The sequence below is a fragment of the Hylobates moloch genome, unplaced genomic scaffold (genome assembly GCF_009828535.3).
Source record: "Hylobates moloch isolate HMO894 unplaced genomic scaffold, HMol_V3 SCAFFOLD_6, whole genome shotgun sequence".
Lineage (NCBI taxonomy): Eukaryota > Metazoa > Chordata > Mammalia > Primates > Hylobatidae > Hylobates > Hylobates moloch.
The window spans coordinates 110122195-110127816 of NW_026652281.1; the positions used below are offsets into that span (position 1 = coordinate 110122195).

A 5622-nucleotide genomic window follows, 5' to 3' on the forward strand; every position below is an offset into this window, starting at 1 on the left:
AAAAAAAAAAAAAAAAAAAAAAAAAAAAAAAAGAGAAAGAAGAAGTGTTATATTTCTGGCTGGGAAGACTAAAATAGAACAACCCAGCAATCCTCCCCAAATTTAAATCTAATTTAATGCAGTTCCAATAAAACATCTACTGACATATTTTGGCATTAAATCAAAATGATCCTAAAGTTCATTTGAAATGGGAAATCAGTAGGGATAACCAGGATTTTAAAAAATAAAGAAAAGGGGACTTGCCTGTATGATATTAAAATATATTAAAAACTGCAAAATATCAGGAAAAAAGCACCCTACAGTAAGTTAAATTGTTTAAGGGCTTATTAAGTATATGATCTATAAGGGAAGAAAGGGAATATAAATATATACACACTTAGACTGGGCAATTTGAATTTCTAGGAACTTATGATGTAGAAAAGCTTGTGTGTGTAGATAGACGGCTACTGAGATGTTCACTGCAGTCCTATTTATAATATGTAAAACAAACAACTACGAATATGTTCAGGCCAGCTGCCGTGGCTCACACCTGTAATCCCAGCACTTTGGGAGGGCGAGGTAGGAGGATCACCTGAGCCCAGGAGTTTGAGACCAGCCTCGGTGACAAAGCGAGACCCTGGCTCTACCAAAAAATAACAAAAAAATTTAATTGGGTGTGGTGATGTGCACCTTGTAGTCCTAGCTACTTGGGAGGATCTGGCGGGAGGATCACTTGAGCCTAGGAGTTTGGAGGCTGCAGTGAGCTATGATTGTGCCACTGCACTCCAGCCTGGGCAACAGAGGAAGACTCCATCTCTAAAAATAAATAAATAAAAAGAAAAAGGGGATTATGTTCATATGTTACGCTGAGAAAACAGGTTACTAATTTTAAAAGTGAAAAATCTTTAAATGATAATAACAATACAAATTCACCTCTTCCCTCCAAAAATAAAATAAAATAAAATAAGTAAAGGTTATCAGGCATTTCCCTTTTCTCTCTCTCTCACTCTGTCTCTCTCTCTCTCGCCTTCAGCCTGCAAACCTGAAGGCTTCCTTTTTCTGAGAAGACATCAGGTTACTTGTCCCCGTGCCCCTGCCCTCCACGACCCCCAATGCTACTAGGCGTCTCGCTTTGGCAGAAGGTAGCGCCAGATCTGAGCAGGCAGCTCCACCATCAGAGCCGAGGAAATGAAACCAACTCGGTCCTGAGTTCCAGGAACTCGGACTGGGCCGCCCTCACCCCTTGTTCTTCCCATCACCGCCCAGGAATTGGGCTGCAGCCCCTCGGCCCCGCCGCCTCCTGGGAAGACCCCATGCCCACCTTCGCGCCTCCCGAGGGGTGTGCGTCCAATCTGTCCCGTGCACAGTTCCAAAAAGCTCGCTCTTCTGCCTTCTTTCCCACGACCGCCTCCTGCCCAGGGGAGAAGTCTGCAAATGCGAGGCCCGCGGGAGTTCCCCTGCGCCCCCTTCCCTGGTGCCCGCGCCCTGCACTCCGCTGGCCGTACCGGACGCCACACGTGGCTGGCGGCGACAAGGCGCCCCGATCCCTACCTGAGGGAAACCGCTGCCACTGCAGCCGCACTTGAGCAAGGTCCCTCCACGCAGCCACTTGGACGGCTGTTTCTGTCCTGTGCCCTCCGGAGGCCACTGCCTCAGGTCTGTGATGCCTGCAGAGAATGCTGAGACACTTCCCCCTCCGACGTGGTTCCAGCTGCCAACCACCAGGCTCACGGTGCCCTGGCTCCCTAGAGCCGCTCGGCCCCTCCCTTCCTTCCTCCTGCTATGCTCCTCCTGTCCTTTCCACACCCTTCCTTCCTTCCCCCAAATCACTCGGTAACTACGCTGTACATGTCAGTGCCAAGCCTTCTTTAGGGGCTGGGGATTCAGAATAGAATAAGGTCCCAGCAACTATTATAACCAGGACACAGTATAAGAAGGACTGGAAGTCTAGAGAAAAACTGAAAGTTGGAGAGGAGCTTCTGGTGTTCGCTTCTCTGTGCTGGATATTATTAGCGGGGTGGGGAGGGTACGAGGGAAGAGACACCAAAGTGGGAAAAAAGTCACTTCCTCTTCTAAGGTCATTGCAGAACATCCCGTTACAGTGTGAGTCAGGTTTTCTTAAGATTAACTACATCTTCAGCTAGAAAATCTAAGTAGTGTTATGCATTTACTCAACAGACTATTTGCCTCTAAAAGAACAGAACTGGGGGCTGGGCATGGTGGCTCATGCCTGTAATCCCAGCACTTTGGGAGGCCGAGGTGGCCGGATCACCTGAGGTCAGGAGTTTGAGACCATCCTGGCCAACATAGGGAAACCCTGTCTCTACTAAAAATACAAAAATTAGCCAGGCGTGGTGGTGCATGCCTGTAATCCCAGCTACTCGGGAGCCTGAGAGGGGAGAATCGCTTGAACCCGGCCTTGGTGATTCATTTCTTCGCCTTGCTATTGTTCTTCGTCTCCTGCACCATCAATTTTCTTCCTGCCTTAGGTGAAGAGATTCAGGTGAGGCAGGAGAATAGGGTCTGCAGGCATGGAACATAAAGCTGATTCACGCTGACTTGTTAGAACTAAATAAAATGGAAACATTTCAGCTGTGACAGGAAATATTTTCTTCATTTACATATGGCGTTCACTGAGTAAGTGACTGAGCAACTTTACTTCATCTTCTTCATTTACAGAGGGTGTATGCCAAATAACCAACGGGAGCCTCTAGAGGGTATTTAAACCCCAGAAAATTCTGTAACGGAGTTCTTGAGCCCCTGTGCTCAGGCTGGCTCCCACCCTGTGGAGTGTACCTTTGTTTTCAATACATCTCTGCTTTTGTTGCCTCATTCTTTCCTTGCTTTGTTTGTGCATTTTGCCCAATTCTTTGTTCAAGACACCAAGAACCTGGACACCCTCAACAAGTAACACAGGTGCCTGTGATTTATTGAAGGAAGACTCTCAGGAGAGTGGTGGGTAGGATAGGGCAGAGGAAGAAAAAGTGAAACAAGGATGTAGTGAGTGGAGGCTCCAAGGGGAGGTCTGGAACACGAAGCTCTGGAACAAGAGGTAGCCTCCTTTCTGCCCAGGGCAATTCTTCTGGACGAAGGGGAAGCTGTGTGAGTCTTTAGCTGTCAACATTCATAGCAGCTGCATGATGGGTACACTGATCTGCTATAAACAAAATCATACAATGTATAACCTTTTGGAAGTTTTTTCTTTTTTTTTTTTACTGTCCCACCATCAATGTACAAGACATTCAGTTTCTCTGCATCCTCAGCAGCATTTTGTTTTGTCCCTGTCTGAATTTTTAGCTATTCTAACAGGTGAATAGTGAATATCATCATGGTTTTTCGTTTTGTTTTGTTTTGTTTTGAGATGGAGTCTTACTCTGTTGCCCAGGCTGGAGTGCAGTGGCACCATCTCAGCTCACTGCAGCCTCCACCTCCTGTGTTCAAGTGATTCTCCAGCCTCAGCCTCCCAAGTAGCTGGGACTACAGGTGTGCACCACCACATCTGTCTATTTTTTGTATTTTTAGTAGAGACAGTGTTTCGCCATGTTGGCCAGACTGGTCTCGAACTCCTGACCTCAGGTGATCCACCCACCTTGGCCTCCCAAAGTGCTGGGATTATAGGCATGAGCCACCACGCCTGGGCTCATCATGGTTTTAATTGGCATTTCTTTAGTGCCTGGTGATGATGGACATGTTTTCATGTGCTTGTTTGCCATCTGTATAGCCTCATTGGTGAAATGTCTGTCCATGTCTTTTGCCCATTTTTAGTTGAATTCTTTTTTAAAAACTTGAGTTTTGAGAGTTTAAATATTCTAGATATTAGTCCTTTGCCAGATATGTGGTGTTCAAATGGTGGTGGAGTAACTGGACAAAAAAATGAACTTCACCTAAACCTCATGTTCTATGCAAAAATTGCCTGAATGGATCAGAGATTTAAATGTAAAATGTAAAACAAGAAACCTTTTAAAAGAAAGCAGAGAGAACTGTGCAGAATGAAAGGACATTTCCTGTTGAGAAAATGTAAATGTTTGAAAAAAGTTGAAATGAGCCTTTAAAAATTTTTTTATTTTTAGTAGAGACAGGGGTCTCCTGTGTTGCCCAGGCTGATCTTGAACTTCTGAACTCCAGCAATCCTCATGTCTTGGCCTCCCAAAATGTTGGGATTACAAGCATGAGCCACCTTGCCTGGCCAAATGAGTCTATTTAATAAGAATGGCTATTCATACTAAAAACTGTACAATATTAAAAATAATTCCCAGTTTCTTTGGCTTTATCTTGAAGTTGCCATTTGAAAAAAAATCACAAAAATTAAAAAAAAAAAAAACTTGTAGAAGAACATGTAGAAGAATATCTTCAGAACCTAAGGCTAGGTGAGGAATTCTTAGGCATGACATCAAAGCCATTATTATTTCTTCTTTTCTTTTTCTTTTCTTTCTTTTTTTTTTTTGAGACGGAGTCTCCCTCTGTTGCCAGGCTGTAGTGCGGTGGTGTGATCTCAGCTTACTGCAATCCCCACCTCCAGGGCTCAAACAATTCTCCCGCCTCAGCCTTCCAACAAGCTGGGACTACGGGCACGTGCCACCATGCTTGGCTAGTTTTTTTTTGTATTTTTAGTAGAGACGGGGTTTTAGCATGTTGGCCAGGCTGGTCTCGAACTCCTGACCTCAAGTGATCCACCTGCCTTGGCCTCCCAAAGTGCTGGGATCACAGGCATGAGCCACTGTGCCCAGCCCCAAAGCCATTATTCTTAAAATTAAAAAATGATAAATCAGACTTGATCAAAATTTGAAACTTGCTCTGCAAAGACCCTTTTAAGGGGATGAAAAGACAAATTACAGATTGGGAGAAAATATTTGCACATCACATATCAAATAGTATGTTTCTAAATAATTCATGAGTCAAAGAGGAAATTTTCTCAAGAGAAATGAAGATATATTTTGTTCAATAAATTTAGAGATCAAAATCATACAAAGTATCTTCTTTGACCACAACAGACTAAAACTATAAATAAATAACAGAAAGAGAACTGGAATATTCACAAATACGCAGAAATTAAACAACATACACTTAAACAACTAGTGGGACAAAGAAGAAATCACAAGGGAAATTAGAAAATACTTAGAGACGGGAACCAAGATGGCCAAATAGGAACAGCTCTGGTCTACAGCTCAGCATGAGCGACACAGAAGACGGGTGATTTCTGCATTTCCATTTGAGGTACCGGGTTCATCTCACTAGGGAGTGCCAAACAGTGGGTGCAGGACAGTCGGTGCAGCACACTGTGCACGAGCCGAAGCAGGGTGAGGCATTGCCTCACCCAGGAAGCACAAGGGGTCAGGGAGTTCCCTTTCCTAGTCAAAGAAAGGGGTAACAGATGGCACCTGGAAAATCGGGTCAGTCCCACCCTAATACTGTGCTTTTCCAATGGGCTTGAAAACGGCACACCAGGAGATTGTGTCCCACACCTGGCTCGGAGGGTCCTATGCCCATGGAGTCTCGCTGATTGCTAGCACAGCAGTCTGAGATCAAGCTGCAAGGCGGCAGTGAGGCTGGGGGAGGGGCGCCCCCTGCCATTGCCCAGGCTTGCTTAGGTAAACAAAGCAGCCAGGAAGCTCGAACTGGGTGGAGCCCACCACAGCTCAAGGA

The 5622-nt window shown here is 45.1% G+C and overlaps 1 protein-coding gene across 2 annotated transcripts in view; it reads right to left on the reverse strand.

Moving 5' to 3' along the window:
- The window catches only part of MLKL (mixed lineage kinase domain like pseudokinase), a 28727-nt gene extending 27017 nt beyond the window's left edge, over nucleotides 1-1710 (reverse strand). Inside the window, exons 1-2 of one of the 2 annotated variants that reach the window (XM_032157898.2) lie at nucleotides 1531-1710; nucleotides 1301-1390 (exon numbers count right to left, since the gene is read on the reverse strand). The gene's annotated coding sequence lies outside the window, so the exon portion shown is untranslated. The remainder of the gene's footprint in view (nucleotides 1-1300; nucleotides 1391-1530) is intronic. The other variant, XM_032157899.2, reaches the window with a different exon arrangement.
- Nucleotides 1711-5622: the final 3912 nt, after the last annotated feature.